Here is a 20,067-nt window from a genome sequence, read left to right as displayed (position 1 = left end):
GGTTTAGAAACTATATTGCAACGATCTTTCATTTGTGAAATTCTAGACCACACAAAAGTCCATTCATCAAAATGGCGCCGTTGCTAGGGAATCGCAATGGTGTTGTGTTATTGGTTATTGTATATATGTGAATAGTGTGAATATATTTGTTTTTGTTAGCTCTTGCTATTTTTAGGATTTGGTTTTCTTTGTTTCTTATTTGATTTTATTTTCCTTTTCTCTTGCTATCATGAATTCTCACTTTGGCTATGAGTTTGGTTCTAATTATGTTGTAGAAAATGAGGACTATAATGAGAATGTGTATCAAGGATGTGATAACCAAAGGTGGGAGGAGCCATATGCATATGATCAATCTTTATGGCAACAACCTCCACCAATGCACTATGAAGAAGAGCCATTCTATGATGCATACCAACCCAATGGCTATGGTGAATCTCCTTGTGACTTTCAAGAACCACCACCATATGCCTATGAGTCATATCCTCAACATGAACCTCAACCACACTCACAAACCTATTTTCACCAAACACCTCCATATGACTTTGATCCATATCCACCATACTAACCACCTTTTGAACCATATGAGCCATACATGGAACCACCATTTCAAGATCACTACTCCCAAGAACTACCTCAATATACACCACCACGTTACCAAGAAGAACCACCTTCCTATTATGAAACCATTCTCCAAGACATTGAACCCTCCTACACACTCTAATCCTCAATGGATGAAATCCTTAGCTTTATACTTCAAGGGCAAGGAGAAATGCAAAGGGAGACACTAGAATTTTTGGCTACCTTGACCAAGGTAGTAAGCATTTTAGCCTCCCAACACTTGAGCACTCAAAGCACTCCCATGGTCACATGTGGAGAATTAATTGAAAAGCATAGCATGAAGGAGTGATTGGAAACTCCGGTGGAAAATGAGGGATGTTATTTTGTGTTAGAACAATTGGAGAAGCCTATGATCATTGAAGAAAAGGAAGAAGTGGTTGAAGACTTAGGAGATGCGGAACCTCCTTGGGAACCTAGAGTTGAAGAGAACCTCTCCAAGAAGATTGAATTTGATATTGAGGAGGAGAGTGCACAACCTCCAAAACAATTCTTGAATAAAGACTTGGAAGGAATGAAGCAAGGATTGAGTTCCCTTGGAGATAAAGATCATGCATCCAATCTTCTTGGTGGTGAATCCTTTGAATTTGAAGAACCTTCTCCCAATGAGATGGAAAGCAATGTGGAGGTAGATTTTTTCTCTTCTTCCCATTTATAATTTGAGTGATGGAGAAGAGTTAGATGAAATTGATGAACAAAGGATTGAAAGTGAAGAAGTTTGTGAAGAGGTGGAAGTGATCAAGGAAGAACACAAGGTAGTAGAGCTTACAAGCACATTAGAGGTACCTCTCCCCAAGCCATCACCATCCATTCTCTCATTCAAGTGGGTAAATTCCTTATACTTAAGCTTTATTATTCCCCTTGAATATGATTTGCTTAAGACGGATGGTCAACTTAGATATATTTGTGGCTTTAAGAGCAAAAGGGAGATGGTTAGTGGTTGGAAATATCATTCTAAGCTCATGATGGTTGCATGTTCAAAGTCGAATAGTAATGGTTAGTGTAGAACCCAATTGCAAGGGTCTAGGAAGTTGTTTGGGGGCTTTTTTGAGAATTCTAAGGTCATGCCACCCAATTAGAATCATGATGATCAATTTGAAGATGGGTGTCAAAACAAAGTGTGGGATCCCGGATCGCACAAGGAGAATCAATTTTGGGAGCCCATGGTTTGTGAAGAACTCCACCCAAGCTTGGAGTTATTAATTTTGAAGAATGGTGCTTATTGGAGACTCAAGCATTGGTGGATGTTCCAAGATGAGTTTAAGCACAAGCCACCTGGAGAGAAGCTCCCCATAAGTCCAACTTAAGGACAATAAACAAAAGTGCTAGGTAGGAGACACCCTACCATGGTAACTTCTTTTCATTTTCTCTTTTTGTACATATTGGTAATTAGTTTAAATTCAAGTATTTGGTTGATTTGTTGAGTATAATTTGTAGTTTAGTATGTTAAATAAGGTTTTATGGTGTTTTGGTAGTTGTTTGGAGGTTTGGAATGCTTGGATTAGTGCAAAAACATAGAAAAAAAGAGCACCATCCGCGCGTACGCGCACTGCGCGCGTACGCATACATCAAGCATTTTCACCTATCCACGCGCACGCGCCATGTACGCGTATGCGTGGATTGAGAAATTCCACCCCCAAGCCAAAAACCCGAGAGTTGTGCGAACGTTGCGCGCGCATTGTGCCTTTCGCACAAACCAACTCACGCGTACGCGCACATGACGCGTATGCGTCACTCTCGAAATAAGCCATCCACACGCACGCCCCATGTACGCGTACACGTCGCGTCCATTGCACCACCATTCGCGCGCGCGCGCCATGCGCGCATACGCATGGATGCCTCTCTTTCAACACATTTCTTTTCTTCTCCTCTTTCCATTTCTTTCCTCCTCCTTTCCTCTTTCCTTCTTCTACCCCTCTTCCAACACTCCCAAACACCATTGATAACTATTTATTTTAGTTAACTAATTACTTAGTTAGTTAGTTGATTAGTTTGTTTTATTTAGTTTTCATTTTATTTTCTCTTTGTCATTACAAGTGTTGGGTTGTTATTCTTGTTTACCATTAATTGCTGCTAAGTATTAAAAAGGGATATTTTCTTAACATCATTTTGTTTATAATCTTTGTTGGATTCTACTGTTGAGGTTATATTTTGCTACTTGGTTTTTAGTTCTTCATGCTTACCTTTTAAGAATACCAAGTGATGAGAATTGCCTTCGAGCCTGTAACTCTTCTTGAATTACATGATTTGGCCACCATGTGATTTGAACCCTATTCTTTGATTAGGCGATCTCTTGATATTGGATGTTGAGCATTTACTTCAATGCATTGTGTTTCATGATTATATGCATCCATATGCTTTTAGCTTGAATGCTCTCATGCTTCTTTAATGCTTGTTTTACCTTACAAGTTTACTTAAGGCATCTCAAGCACATTAGGATAAGTAAAGTGCATGCTTCTTTTGTGACATCGATTTTTATGCTAATGTGTGTTCTAAACTGCGCAATTTAGAATTCACACACTTATTTGTCATTAATGTCACACTAATTCACTCACTCAATTCTAGTGATTAATACCTCATTCCAACAATGTATGCTTCCTTGCTTTTGTATTTTCTCATCTTATGGTATTATATTTTTGTTTTTCATGAATGATGCACTGCAAGCAAAAATAGAAGCAGAAGAAAGAACATGCAGCAAACTGGTTGATCTACCAGCTGAAGGTAGCAATCCGGAGAGTCGCCGTACCCCCTTGCTCATCTTTGAATGCACCGAGGATGTTTTTGAGCTAAGAACACAAGCTTGTGAAATTTAAGCCTAATGGTGTGGTTACATCTTATAACCACTTATTTTCCTTCTTGTGTGCATTATTCTCTTTCTATGATTGCAATCTTTGATTTGTTCGATTCTTTATATCCATTATTTAGTGTATTCATGCATTTATATGATTGAAGCCATCATTTCATGTAGCTCACTTACCCAAATAGTCTTACCTTTTATCTTCCATTGTTAGCCATATTTGAGCCTACGATTAACCCACTTTGTTCTAATTTTAGCAAATTACAAGCCTTAAAACGAAAAATAATAAATGTCCTTATTTGGATCTTTAATTAGCTTAGGCTAGTGTGTGTGTATCATTCAAGTGTGAGAACCTTGGGACATTGGGGGAATAAAAGGGTAGTTTTGTATTTTTGTTGAAAATATTGGGAATTGGGTACATGGTCATATGTAATGAATGTAAAGTCTTATGCATTGATGTTCTTGTATAAAGAAAAAAATGAGAAAAATAAAAGAAAAGAAAAAAATATATAGAAAAAGAAAGAAAAAAAAGAAAAGAAATAAAAAGGAGACAAAATGCCCCAAAGTGAAGCTCAATAAAGATCAATGCATGAGTGTTGTGAAATGAAAAGGAATACATGAGTATGTGAAAAAGTGAGAAAAATGGGTAGTTAGGGTAGTTTTGAATTGTAGAGGGTGTCATAGGTTAGGTGGGAAGTTTAAGCTTATCAAAGATTCAAATTTCAAGCTCACTTGACCAAATATGCATCCTACCTTGATTCTAGCCCCATTACAACCTAAAGAAAAGATCTCATGATACTTGTATGCATGCATGAAATAAATGTTGATTGTTAGAAAAAAAACAAATCTTAGAAAGCATGAAATAGAGGAGAATTGAGTGAATCAACCCTAAACACTTGAGCGAATAGAGTGCTTTGATGCTCAATTACATGATTTCACCCATGATCATCTCTTTTCTTGCAAGTTATAAAAATATTTAATAATTCAATTCAATTGTAGATTAGACTTGGTAGTCTTTAGCCCTTGTGCATATATGCTTCTTGGAAATTGATTTATTTTAACCAAGAAATTGCATCCATGTAGATAGTTGCATATAGGTAGATTGCATTTAGTTATGTTTCATTGAATAAATGCCATACCCTGTGTTCCTTCTTGGTTTAAGCATGAGGACATGCTTGGTTTAAGTGTGGGGAGGTTGATAAACCCCATATTTAGGGTTTATCTTATGCTTTATTTAAGGGATTTTATCACCTTTTACCCATATTTATTCAAGGAAATAGCATGGTTTCATGGTTGCCTCTTTATTTGTGCTTAATTGTGAAAACATGCTTTCTAGGTCCTTAATTAGCTAAATTCAATTCACCTTTGATTCCACTAGATGCCTTGATTTGTTTGTTAAGTGATTTCAGGTTAAAAAGGGCTAGGAATGGATCAAAGGAGTGAAGAGGAAAGCATGTAAAGTGGAGAAATCATGGAAAAGCTAAAGAATTGGAAATGTGCATCCACGTGCACGCGCACGGTACGCGCACGCATGGATTGCGAAAACTTCAAGGGGCGCGCACGCGCACTATACGCGTACGTCCCGATGGACGCACATGATTTTTTAAAATAGAAAACGTGCCCATTGATTTTTGAGAGCTGTGGGGCCCAATTTCAACCAACTTTGGCGCCAAAATGCATATAAGGACCAAGAATTGAAGGGGAAAAGGGGGATTCACTCATTTTCACTCATACACACTCATTAGGATTAGTTTAGAGTAGTTTTAGAGAGAGAAGCTCTCACTTCTCTCTAGGATTAGGAGTAGGTTTTATATCTAGATTAGGAATTCTTATATCTAGGTTAATTTCATGCTTAGATTTACTTTTCCTTTATCAATTCTTCTTCTTCTACTTCTTCTCTCTATAGTTTTGCATTTAATTCTTGTAATTCTTTACTTTTATGTTGATGCACTTTTGTTCTTCCATTTTCCTTTTAATGCAATTTACATTTTCGTGTTCTTTTATTGTTGATTTGATTTGTTGTTGTTTAATTCCTTGCAATTAAGTAGTGTAGATTTACTTTCCTTGCAATTTTACTATGCTTTTCTTTTGTGCCTTCCAAGTGTTTGATAAAATACTTAGTTGGATTTTAGAGTAGATTTTAGTGCTCTTGGCTTGGGAAGGTAACTTAGGAACTCTTGAGTTGCTAATGTCCAAGTGATTGACGATTGGGAGCCATTAACGCTAGATCTCACTAATTGATTTGGTGGAGAACTAGGACTTATGGACTTGGATTGACATAGCTCACTTGACTTTCCTCTACCATTAGTTAGGGGTTAACTGATTGGGGTTAGTCCTTGCCAATTCTCATGTTGTGGTTAGTGATTAGGATAGAGATCCTTGACCACCAACCTTTGCCAAGACCTTTGTTAGTTGTTAGTTTATTTTCATTTCCATTTACATTTCATGTCTCTTATCGAAAACCCCAAAACATGCTCCGTAACCAATAATAAGACACTTTATTGTAATTCCTATGGAGAACGACCCGAGGTTCAATACTTCAGTTTATAGATTTTAGGGGTTTGTATTAGTGACAAACAAATTTTTGTATGAAAGGATTATTGTTAGTTTAGAAACTATATTGCAATGAGCTTTCATTTGTGAAATTCTAGACCACACAAAAGTCCATTCATCAGTGACCAATGTGGGAAATGGTAGTAGGCCACGGATGTGAGCTCGCCACATGGTTCGCCTAATCAACCGGAGGAAGTATACCTCCTTCCTCTCCATAACACAGCCAATCAGAAGAAGCATATCCATCGGAATCTCAGAGAAATGGGTAGTAGGCAGGACATGGCGGGCAAATATCTGCTGCCAAGTCCTAGCCTCTCTAGACAGATATGCGAATAACATCCCATTGGGCTTCTTATTGTCAGAATCCATTACCCAAGGGGCGTCTGGTGTGGCAATAACGCACTTCAGCGCCTCATAATCAAATGTCATAGCATCTCTGGCTATCTCTGCCTGCTGGTTTGCACATGTGTCACCAGTTCGGGGTGGGCAATACAATACGCCCTCAATGGCAGCCTCAGTCACTAAGACTTGCCCGCCCCGTAGGTGAACTGAATCAAGATTCAGGCGAAAGAAGTTGCAGTCGAATTCCTTGACCCATGAAGTGTTTATTCTTCCCAAATCCCTATTAACAAAGCCTAAGCCCAATTCCTGAATACGGATATTAATGGCTCATCTTAGGTCGTTGGGGAGGGCCAATTTCTTCTCAATGTTCAGATTTGTCTTCCAATATTTACGGAAGCGAAGCTCACAGTAAAGATTGGAAAACTTGGCTGTGTAAGTGGGCGGTAGCTACTGATTCTCCTTATCCACTTCATTAAGTGGGTTCTTGGCATAGTTGGTATAAGGAGAAATAGCAGAGGCCTGAGATTTCTTCCTCTTTCTTGAGATAGTAGCCTTGGCTTTTCCTCTATCTGACATCTTGAAAGACATATGATATGATATAAGCATTTAGCCAAGTAGAAGAATAGCAAGCAAGGTAAGCCACATTCATGAAGTGAGTTAGGAAAAGAGGGTTCTTGGAATGCAAGTAAACACTAGGTAGAAAAGAAATCAAGGTTACAACCCAAGAATGCAAACATTAATCACATGATGCTTGTTCAATAAGCTCAATGAGCATGATACCCAAAAGAATGGTTAATGAATTAGTTGAAAACTAACAAGAAAAAATTAGCATGTTAGGCAAGTTAAAAGCTAGAAAAACTAGTTCAGAGGTTAGGGGTATGATGGTCATTTGCTTAATTAGGAAGAATGCAGAAAATTAAAGATAACAAGCATACTCACAATCATGAGGGACATATAGTCATTAATGATGAAATATGAAATTGTAAAAAGAGCAATTAATTGAAAGCAAGTCATTAATCAATATCATGGTCACTAGAGTTGCAATAATCGGTGTAGAAAGAGTGATTATGCACTTTGTGTAACATAAACCAAGTTGGAAACCAATTTGAATCAAGTGGGTTACACAATTGAAATGCACCAATTATTGTAAAAGGGTGAACCATGTTCAAGGAAATTGTCAAGTTAAATCAAATGGTGAATGTAGCATAATTCAAAGGATAATTGATTAACCTGAAAAGTAAAAACATAGTAGAGTTCAAAGGAAATCACAGGGAACATATCAAACACGGAAAAACCGACCCAAAGTTACCTAAGAATTGAACATGGTGAACTCAGGTGAATGATCAATTTCCAAAAGCAACGACTCAATTATAGGTAACATGTATAAAACCAAAATAGTTTCTAGAAAATTGGGCAGCATTCCGGCAGTAATTCGGATGTTCCCGGATAGCAAACAGCAGCACAATCAGTCATATGAGTTCAACATAGCAATAGGCAAAACAATCAAGGAAAGCATATGACTCGAGAAACATTAAGCACACAAGATAGCAGTGAAACGGAACATATAAAACAGAACGCACCACTCATCATGCAGCATGTAACACTCGAACAAATAAACACAAACGGCACACTTATCAGGCCTAGAATCTTCTAACCACATCCTAACTACCTAACAGCATGCATTTCTATCTAACCTAACATACAAAATTCAAACAGTAATCTAATCTAACATTAACTAACAAAATTAATTAAACAGTAAAGAAACAGAGAACAGAACAGGGGCAAGGGTATGGAACCTGGAATGGGGTAGAAGAGAAATGGGGCTGAGGAAATGGAAAGGGTGATGGGAGCAGCGCCACCCAGTAGTGGTGGCGGCTTGATGCTCGCGGCGGCAGAGGTCTGGAACCGGCATAGGGGAAGAGAGGTAGGAGCACTGAAAACAGGGCAAGGCATAGTGCAGAGGGGATGCTAGGGTAGAAGGTTGGTGGTGGTTGCTGGGTGCTCGCCGGTGACGATTGAGGTGGCTGGACGGAGAGCAGTAGAGAGAGAGAGTGCGCTGTGAGACTGAGAAAGGGAGAAAGAAGGAAAGAAGGAGGGGAGTAGGGAGAAGAGGGAGTGGCGCGATGGTCGATGGGGGTAGACAGAATGTAGTCACCGGGCTACTGGTGGTTAAGGAGCTCGAAGGGTGGTTATGGAGGAAGAGAGAAGGAGGTGGAACGTTGGGGGAGAAGGAAACGTTGGGGGGGAAAAGTACGCGACTACGCTAGGGTTCCTCGCGTGGATGGAGTTATGATTTTTGAATCCACGCGTATGCATCCTTGACGCGTTCGTGTGGGTGGAACGGAGGGGAGACTGACGCGGGAGGGCCAGGTGCGCTTAGGCGTGGATGAGGGGGTGCGCGCCCATGCGTACGCGCCCGCGTGGCTTGAGAATTACGTGAGAAGCGCATTGCACGTGCAGAGTATATGTGACTCAAAAACCATGCAAAATCAACCATGTTTTTAAATTTTTGAGGATTTTTCAAATAATTTGAGGAAACTTGCAATCCGAGCAAAAACTCAAATTCAAGAACCATCCTTATTCAATGCATAAGATGCATAAACAACCCAACAAGCAAGACAAAATATACTAAAGAGTAAAGAAGCTACCTACAATGGCGACTCAGTTCATTCAACTCTTATATCTACAAGAGAATGGAAAGAGTTTACCATGGTGGGGTGTCTCCCACCAAGCACTTTTAGTTTAAGTCCTTAAGTTGGACATATGGGAGGCTCTTTGTTAAGGTGGCTTATGCTTGTATTCATCCTTGAACCTCCAAGAATGCTTGCTCTTCAATTGGTTGTCAGAATTTCCAACCATCTTTACCAAGCTTGGGTGAGGTTCTTCCCATGATATGAGCTACCAAAATTGGTCTTCATGTTGTGATCCGGGATCCCATATCTTATTTTCACACCCACTTCTAATTGATCAAGGCAATTCTATTTGGGTGGCAAGTGATCCGAATTCCCATGTAAGCACCAAACAATCCTTCTAGACCTTATCAATTGAGCACTACATCCAACCTTTCGATCAAATGTTGAACATGCAACCACAGTGAACCTAGGATGATGTCTCCAACCATTACGCAACTCTCCCCTACTCTTAACTCCACAAAGGGCTCTAAGTTGACCATCATTTTCAAGCAATTCATATTCAAGTGAGAAAGCAAAGCTTAGAGAAAGGAATTTTATCAACTTGAATGTTGCGTTGGGTGTTGGTGGTTTAGGGAGGGTGACCTCCCCACACTTAGCCAATGCAAGGTCCGTTCCCTTGTGGTCTTCCTTTGCAACTTCCACCTCTTTACAAACTTCTTCAATTTCAATTTCTTGATCACCAACTTCTTCTATCTCTTTCCCATCAATCTCATTGTAGATAGGAGGTTTAGTGAAGTCTACCTCATCATCAATTTCAAGCATAGCGGAGAAGGATTCCTCAAGGTCAGAAGGATCATATGTTGATTCGGAATCATCAAAGATGGGAGGGCCTATTACTTGGGGTACTTATTCCAATTCTTCAATCACATTGTGTCTTGGAGGTTGCACACCCTTATCAACATTGCTCTCTAATCCAATGGAAGAAGGTTCAACAAGATCATCAAGGGGATTGATCAATTTGGACAAAAAATCACTAATGATGGAATCCACTTCTTGATCAATATCCCTCAACTCTCTATCCAACTCCTTAACATCCCTTCCTAACTCCATGGAAGGAGGCTCTTCAAATTGCGATTCCTCTGTGTACTCAACATATCCTAGGTATCCAACCACTACTTCCTTTTGTTCAATAACCTCTACCTCTTCCTCTTGTTGTACTTCTTGCCTTAACTCCTCTTCTTCACCTTGGAGCTCCAAATTCACTCCCTCACTAGGCTCCTTGGTTGCTTCGCCACATTCAACAATGGGAGTACTTGGAATGCATGAGCTTAAGTGGGAGGTCATGTGGTTAATGAATTCTACCATAATGGCCATCTTGGATTTTAGTTCCTTAAACTCCCTTACCGTCTCGTTAAACTCCTTTTCCGTCTCCTCTTGTTGCCTTAGGATATGAGATTCAAGATCTCTTAGTTCTTGCGTAAGGGCTTCATCGGGGGGCGGTGGTGGAAAAGAGGGTTCATTGTTTGAGGAAAGGGTGTTATTCTTGGAAGGTGGTTGATGTTGGTGAAAGTCTTGAGGTGGTGTATATGGAATTTGCTGTTCTTGGGGGTATTGGTGTTAGAATGATGGTGGTTCTAGAGATGGTTCATATGGTGGTTGGTATGGTATGTATGAGTTGGGGGTATATGGAGGTGAATGGTGGTATAAGGCTTGTGAGTATGGTTGTTGAGGGCTATGTTGAGGAGAGGGTTCATATGCATGTGATGGTTGTGGTTAACAATCACAATAGTCACACAAATTGGATTGGTATGCATTAGGATTAGGAGTATACCCATAAGAATCCGAAGAGTAGTTACGTCGGGGTGGCGCTTGGATAGCTCGGATAGCATAAAATGCCCTTTGGTCCTTGCGCATCTCCGTGAGGAGAGTAGTCATGTCCCCAAGCACTCTTGTCAAGCTTTGATCTCCAATTCCTTGATGCACATCCTCATTAAAGCTTCTATTTCCTATAAAATAGTTTGAACCAAACTCATAGCCAAAGTGATGAGAATTCATGATGAAAGAGAAAACAAAAATAAAAGCTAACAAGAAACAAAGAAACCAAATCCTAAAACTAGCAAAAAACTAACAATCAAACTAAAGACCAAGCTATTCACAATATATACAATAGCCAATAACATAGCACCATTGCAACTCCCCGGCAACGGCGCCATAAATTTGATAGGTTAGAATCGCCGTCGGTCTAGATTTTCTTCTTATAGAAAAGGATTACTTCGTTGTAAGCATAGCTCCAAACCAACAAACAACTCTCTCATCAAATTTAATTTGGTTTTGTCACAAGTACAAACCCCAAATAAGAATTAACCGAAGTATTTAAACTCCGGGTCGTTTCACAAGAAATTGCAATAAAGTGATCAATTATTGGCTATGAAGGAACAAGGGGGTTTGATTTTTGATAATTGACAAGAAAATATAATAACAAGAAAGTAAACAACAAGAACTAATAAAATAAAGGAAAGAACTCTTGGCTAGACATAGGTAAATTGAGATCACCATCCTTGTCTACAAACCATACATTGATAATTATGAGGGGCTAACCTATTAAGTCTACTTCCAAAAGCTTTAAGTACGTAATATCTACTCCTAAGCTTGAAGTACGTCAAATAGGCTTGATCACATCAACCCATAAGTCCCAACCTATCTACTAATTATTAGTAGTGCGTTAGTGTTAATGGGTATCAAATTAACCACATAGGGTTCTCAAATCACCAATTTAATGAGACCCAATGACTCAAGGTCAATCAATTCCCTTAGCCTAGGCCAAGAGTAAACAAAACTACTCAAAAACTAGTGTAAACATTTTATCAAACACCTAGTGTGCAAGAAAAGTAAACATCACTAAATGCAAGAATTAACAAAACCCATAACTAACATAAGCAAGAAATCAATAATTGCAATCAAGATCAACATAAAAGAGACATGGAAACATAAAATTCCATTAAAAGAAATCAAGATCCAACAATTTTTCATCAACATAAAAGAGCGCAAAAAGGGAAATTAACACTACAACTAAGAGAATCAAGATGTAGAAACAAGAAATTGTAAAGGAAACAAGATGAAATCAAGTAACTAACTCAAGATCTACAAGAGATTAACCTAATCCTAACTTAATTCTAGAGAGAAGAGGGAGCTTCTCTCTTTAGAAAACTAACTAAAGGCTCATGTTGACTAACTAAGTGCTCCCTCCCTTGCTCTAGCTTCAATTCTGCATGAAATACCCTCAGAAATAAGTTGGATTTGGGCCTGGGCAACTCAAAAATCGCCCCCAGCGTTTTGCCTTTAAGTGAGTCACGTGCGAATCGCTTGGCCAATTTCCTCATCCGTACGTACGCGCCATGTACGCGTACGCATCGCCATGCGATGCCACTTCTGCGCGCGCGCCTTGTACGCTTGCGCGTCTATTGAAATATTCCCAATCTTTGTTTCTTCATGCATTCTCCACTTTGTATGCTTTTCTCCTCATTTCTTCCATCTAATACTTGCCTTATGAACCTGAAATCACTCAACAAATACATCAAGGCATCGAATGGAATTAAAGTGAGTTAAAATCACCATTTTAAGTGCCTAAAAAGCATGTTTTTACACTTAAGCACAAATCAAAGGAGAATTACAAAACCATGCTATTTCATTGAATAAATGTGGGAAAAAGGTGATAAAATCCCCTAAAATAAGCACAAGATAAACCATAAAATCATGGTTTATCATGCGTATGCATAGCCTAAGATTTTGCCCAAGTGTGCGTTCGCACACGTCTGTGCGTACGCACAGGTGCCCGCACATGCCCTCATTAAAAAAGCACGTGACTCACGTTTTGAGGGGCTTGGAGGCCCAATTCTGATGCTGGAAGCTCATATTGGAGGGGGAAAACATAAAGGGGAGATAGCATATCATTAGGATAGTTTTTAGAATAGTAGTAGGAGGCTTTGGTTTAGATTTTATCTAAGTTTTCTCTTAACACCTTTGGGGTTCATATTAGGGTTTTACATTTCAAGCGCCATTTCCATTTTTGATCTTGGATTTTGCTAGCCTCCATTGTAAGTATCTCTTAATTACTACTCTTTATAGTTACAATTTTGATACTCTTCTTGTAGTTAAAGTTATAGTGTTAATATATATAGTTTTCGCAATTTTGAGTTCTTGTTGATGATTTTGATGATTGATGATTGTTATATACTTGTTTGAGTTGGTATTATTGATTTTGATAATTTGTTGCTCATAGTTTCAAGCATTTTCTCAATTTTACCATGTTTAGTGTTTTTGCCCACTAAGTGTTTGTGGAAATGTCAAGTTTAATTATTGGCTAAATTTCCACCTCTTGGCTTGGGAAAATGAGCAATTGGGTTTCTAGAGTTGGAATGTCCAACATTTAGTGATAATTTTTGGATTGTTAATTATACTTCTTTCCACTAACGCTGATGATGCACCACTATTTCGTGGTACATTTTGTACTTAATTGAGTGAATTTTATCCACTAAACTCACACTTATTCATTGAATTCGCATGTTTTACATTTTCCTTCCTAATTCTGTGCTATGATTGAAAACATGCTTCTTTGGCCTTAAATTACTAATTTTAATTCTCTCTTATTACCATTTGATGCTGTGATATGTTTGTTAAGTGATTTCAGGGTTTATAGGGCGAGAATGGCTTAGAAGATGGAAAGGAAGCATGCAAAAGTGGAAGGAATACAAGAAATTGTAGGAATTGCTAAGTTGTCAAGCCTGACCTCTTCGTACTAAATCATTCATAACTTGAGCTACAGAGGTCTGAATGAGGCAGTTCTAGTTGCGCTGGAAAGCTAACATCCGGGGCTTCGAAATGATATATAATTTACTATAGTTGCCATGCTATTAGGCGACATGCACGCGTGGATCACACGTACATGTGACCTTGCAAAAGTTCAATCAACGCGTACGCGCAGACGACGCGTACGCGTGACAGAGCCACTTGCTGTACGTATCAAAATTCACTGGGGGTGATTTCTGGGCTGTTTTTGGCCCAGTTTCAAGCCTGAAAAACACAGATTATAGAGGCTGCAGAGTGGGGGAATCACATTCATTCATTCACACAACTTTTATTCACATAGTTTGAGGTTTTAGATGTAGTTTTCTAGAGAAAGAGGCTCTCTCCTCTCTCTAGGTTTTAGGATTTTAGGTTTAGCTTTTCTTAATTTCAGAATTCTACCTTGCTTCAATTTAGGTTTCTTCTACTTTAATTGTTCCAGTACTTTAGTTTCTCTTCTCTTGTTGATTTATTTATTTTCCAATTTAGTTTATGAATTTTAGATGTTAAACTCAATTTACATATTAATGCAATTTATGTTTTCCATGTTTATGGTTGCTTTCTTCTATTTGTGTTATTGATGTTTGCAATTGGTTGTTTGGATTTAATACTCCTTGCTAGTTTTCTATGTTTTTATGTTGTGCCTTCCAAGTGTTTGATAGAATACTTGGGAGGGTTTTAAGTTAGATTTTCCTATTCTTAACTTGGATTGATTAATTGGAGACTCTTGAATTATCAAAGGTCTTTTATTGATTGGTATTTGAGACTTGCTAGTTGGTTTAAGCTTTACTAAATCTAGTCTTTGATTAGGACTTGTGAACTTAAGTTAACTTTTCTCGCTTGACTTACCTTCATAGTTAGAGGTTAACTAAGTGAAAGCAAAAGACAATTACTATCATAATTGATGATGATAACGAGGATAGGAATTCCAATTCTCAATACTTGTTAAGACTTTTTTAATTGTTAGTTTATTTTCTTATCATTTACATTCCTTGTTCAACCTTTCAAAAACCCAAAAATATACAATCCCATAATCAATTATAAGTGACACACCTCCCTGTAATTCCTTAAGAGACGACCCGAGGTTTAAATACTTCGGTTTATTTTTTATTGGGTTTACTTTAGTGACAAACAATTTTTTGTATAAAAGGATTCTTTGTTGGTTTAGAAACTATACTAGAAACGAGAATTTATTGTGAATTCTTTACTAGCAAAAGTCTGTTCATCAAAATGGCGCCGTTGCCGGAAAATTGCAAACGTGTGCCTTATTATTGGTTATTGTGAATATTGTGAATGATTTTTCTTTTTCGTTTCTTTGTTAGTGTTTCTAGTTTTAGGAGTTTATTTTTATTAATTTTTATTAGTTTATATTTCTCTTGCTGCTATGAATTCTCACCCCTTTGGCTATGAGTTTGGTTACAATCATGTTGTAGGAATAGGAGATTACAATGAGAGCTTGGATCAAGGATGGGACAATCAAAGATGGGAGGAGCCACAAGGATTTGATTAACCCTCTTGGCAACAACCACCTCCAAGGTATTATCAACAACCATTCTATGATGCTTACCAAGACAATGGTTATGGTGGACCTCTTCGTGACAATTAACACCCACCACAATATACCTATGAACCCTCTCCTCAACATAGCTTTGAACCACCATACTATCAAGCCCCTTTCCACCATTCACCTTCATATGACCCTAACCCATATCCACCATATCAACCACCTTATGAGCCAAATGAACCATACATAGAACCACCACAACTCCAAAATAATTACTCCCAAGAACCACCACTCCCATATTCACCATCTCCATGCCCTTACCAAGAAGAACCACCTCCCTACTATGAACCCTTTCTATAAAATATTGAATCCTCCTATGCACCCCAACCTCCACTGGATGACAACACCCTTAATGTTATTCGCCAAGGACAAATAGAGCTTCAAACCACACTTACCTCTGCTTTCACTGGTCTAACCTCTACTATCCAAGCTTTTATATCCCGCATGGATCAATCCTCTACCTCGAATACTCAACCCTCAAGCTCTAGTACATGATGAGGGAAAAACGATTCCACACAAATTCACCGGCAAGTGTACCGGGTCGCATCAAGTAGTAATAACTCACAAGAGTAAGGTCGATCCCACAGGGATTGATAGATCAAGCAACTTTAGTGAGGTGATTAGTTTAGTCAAGCTAACATTGGTGAATTGGATAAAATCGAAGCAGCAGAGAGTAAATTGCAAGGAATTTAAAATGCAGGAAGTAAATTGCAGTGAAAGTAAAGTGCAGAATGTAAATCAGCTGAAGCTTAAATGACAAGAAAAGTAAAATTGCATCATATCTAACTTGCATGAAGTAATTGACAGAACCTTAAAGAACAAGGAATGTAAATTGCATCAAATATAAAGGGGCTTGGGTGCTGGAAAATTAAATGAAAGCAGTAAATCAGATCTCATAGCAATTGCAAAAGATTAAAATTGCATGAAAGTAAATTGGAAGCAATGGGAACAGAAAATTTAAACACATGCTCAATGTAAACTGAATTGAAAAATTGCAGAAGAGGAAATTGCAGCAGAGAGGTGTAAGAAATGGAAATTGCATAAAGCTAAATTGACTTATGAAATGTAGAGAGTGCAGAAAATGAAAGTGTATCAAAGAGAGCTTTCTATTCTATCCTACTCATACTCCTATTGCTCTCTAGCAGAGCCAGCCTTCCTAATGAAATGAAATTGATGCCTTTATATAGGCTTTACAAAATGAAAATGAAATTGAAATTAAAAACAAATTATAATTTAAATTGTGCCTTTGAGTAATGATATTGGGCTCTGCTTGCTTTGGGGATTTTGTTGGTTTGGATTTGAATGAGAATGGGTTGGAGGTGCATTCCCAGGGGAGCATTTCGTTGGATTAGTGAACTCCACGTTCACTTGCCTTGGGTGTTCCCTTCACGTGCGCAAATCTGGTGCCTCATAGCATTCAATTAGTGAACTTCACATTCACTTGAGTGAACGTGGCTTCTTGGTTGAGCTTGGTGCGTGAATGGCTCCTCTAGCGTTCATTGAATGAACGCTCAGTTGCAAATGTGAGCGCTAGCCTTGGTTTGTTGGGCGCTCTTAGTGCGTAGGATGGCACAAGGCTTAAAAGCCCGAAAACTCTTGATTTAGTGAGCGTAGCGCTCACTTTATTGAACGAGCACTACTCCAAATGTTGGCTTTTGAGTGTGGTTTTTGAGCCTTAAAGATGCTTATCACTTGTGCTTCAATTTCATGTCAAATATAGATTGTTATATATCGTTGGAAATCTCTGAGTGTCAGCTTTCCAACGCAACCGGAAGCGCATCAATTAGACATTTGTAGCTCAAGTTATAGCCCTTTGAAGAATGCATAGTCATGCTGTTAGCGCCAAGTTAACAAAAGTGAACGCCCAATTAACTCTAGTGAACGCTCCCCTTGCTTCCAAGCCGAATTTCACGAGAAAGTTAACAAAAGTGAACGCCCAGTTAACAAGAGTGAACGCCCAGTTAACATTTTGAGCGCTGATTGTGAACATGGAGCACGCTTTCTTGATTTAGTTATGGGCCACGCTTTTAAAAGCGTGGCCTAAGGCTCCAAAGTGTGCCTCAACTCCAAAATGTGCCCAAAATTCCTCTTTTCTTCTTTTTAGCTTTTTTTTGGCTTCTTTTTCTTCTTATTTTCTACAAAGTTTATAAAATCAAAAGATCAAAGAAATATACCATTTAAGCACAAAATAATGCAATATTTAAGCACTAATCATCAATGTCTTGTATGAAAAAGCATAGAAAAACATGACTTGATGACATGTCATCACAACACCAAACTTAAACCTTGCTTGTCCCCAAGCAAGAAAAGAATCATGTAATAGAGATTGACAATCCAAGGTAAGAAGAATAGCAACTCAATGTTCATGGTTGGCTAGTTTTCTATGCATGCCACAATCACAAAAGAAATGTAAATGATTGATGCTTCTATCTAGCTCAATTTATGAAATCTTTTGCTTATATTTCTTCCTTGAAACAAGCTTTTGATTTTCTTATTAGTTTCTCTTATTGGGTGTTTTTCCACATAAGTTGATAACAAAGCTACGACTCTAAATGCTTTGTTTTTCAAGTATTACCACTTGATACACAAGCACCACAAGCATTTAATTAGAGGACTCCTTTAAGCTCATTTGTTTCTTTTCTTTACTCTCTAATCATTGATGCTCAGAGCCTTGAGCTTTGAGGGAGTGCATTTGCACTTGAGCCTAGCCTTGACTCTAAGTGTTTTGTTTTCAAGCTTTTTGCCTGATACATAAACACCACAAGTACTTGACAATTGAATTGTCATTGGTACTCAGAGCCTTCAGCTTTCTCATTCTTTTCCTTTTGCTTTTCTTGTCTTAATTTGCAATTGCTTCTTCAAGGTTTTCATGATTTCAAAAGATTTCACAAAAGTCCTATATGAAAACTTCAATTAAATAAAATCTAATACAATTGAGCAACAATTAACCATACTAGCCTTCCAATACTTGTATGCACATGCTAACTTCTTCTTTAATTCCTTGTTTGTTTATGATCATGATACTTTACTGCTTTGAACTTTACAAAACTCAAGTTGGTAGTCATAGTGGCATAGTAACATGTTACAGATAAAAATTCAGGCTATGCTTATTCATACACACATATAAATAGAGAAGATAAAGATAATCATGCAATTTATAGTGCTGGAAACAAATGAGAGGAAAATGAACTTTACAACCTTGTAATTCATCTTCTCTATTGTTGTCATTTTCCTCCCATTCTTCCCCTTTCCCTTGCCAAACTCAGAATGCTTGCTCATCTTCAAGCAACAATTAGAACAATGGCTATGGGGCTAAAATGGATCATGAATGTCTTACACAATGAAATGTTAGTAGTACATGTGTTTTAAGCAAGCAAAATTAAAGATAACAATTAAGGCATAGGAAACAGAGACATTGTGATTGCAAGAATAAGATGGTGTGCATGATACATTGCATAAAGAATGAGTGGCACACCAAACTTAGTGTGACACTTTCACTTGGAATTGATGTAAGTATCCAGTAAAGATTGGAAGCAAATTTTGTTCCATAGCAACACCAAACTTAGAATGCAATCATATGTCAATTTATTTGAACTAAAACTAAGCAAATGAAATTATTATTTATTAAATACAATCACCAAGTGAAGCATCTGTCATGAGATTTCTTGGTGAGGTATTAACAAAAATAGTTAAGTAGCAAACTAAATGAAAGCATTTAAAAACAGCGAAATGACTAAAGCAAGTAGAATGAAAAAGTGTCAAATCCAAAGAAAAATAATACTGCAAAGGCATTATGATTATGCAGACAAGTGGTGTTGCTGAATGACTTGCATAGAAAAATAAGTGGCACACCAAACTTAGAATCTCAGTATGACACTTTCAATTAGAATTGATGCAATCATCCAGAGGGATTGAAAACAAATTGTTGCATGGCAACACCAAACTTAGAATGTAATCATATGCCAATTTATTGAAAATAAACAAAGCAGATAGAGAATGTAAACAAAGCAAATGAATGAAATGTTACCTACGGTTGGGTTGCCTCCCAACAAGCGCTATTTTAGTGTCATTAGCTTGACATGTTGTTCTTCACTTTCTTCATCTTCTTCCAATTTGTTAAGAGGAATGACCTCAAGGGGGGAGAAGATTCAGCTATTGTCCCCTGTCTTGGTCTCTCCTCAGCAAGCTTTCTTTTGTTAATGGCTTGATTGAGCTTGCTTGCTGGATCAGTGGTAGGATTGGTGCTCTTGTTAGTTGCCTTCACTTCTTGGATATCAATACTTAGTAGTTATGTGATGGTTGGAACATTATCTTCATCAAAAGCCTTTTGAGTTGGTAGTTCCATGAGCCCTTCCTCTATGCACTTCTCTGCTTCAATTGAATGTGAACCTCCTTGATTGTCTTCCTCCATTTCTTCTTCATGATTTTCTATTAAGTCCTTTGGGAGGGAGTCTTCATGTTCCATTGTCACTTTAAGTAGCCTCTGTGGATATGGAATCCTTAGCTCATGTTCTTCATCCTTCATTGCAATTTCATTTGACACAGTGACCTTTGTTCTTGTTTTCCACTTCCTTTCCCACAAATTGATCTTCATCCTCACTGTTTGATAATTCTGAGTTTCTCCTTATTTGCTCTAAGTGCCCATCCATTTTCTTGAGGAGGATTTCTTGCCTTTTCCAGAATTATTCTTGTCTTTCCAAAAATTCTCTGGACTTTTTAAG

The sequence above is a fragment of the Arachis ipaensis genome, chromosome B10 (genome assembly GCF_000816755.2).
Source record: "Arachis ipaensis cultivar K30076 chromosome B10, Araip1.1, whole genome shotgun sequence".
In the NCBI taxonomy this organism is placed as follows: domain Eukaryota; kingdom Viridiplantae; phylum Streptophyta; class Magnoliopsida; order Fabales; family Fabaceae; genus Arachis; species Arachis ipaensis.
The sequence above is the reverse complement of the archived record's forward strand: the minus strand, read 5'-3'. Positions refer to the sequence as shown.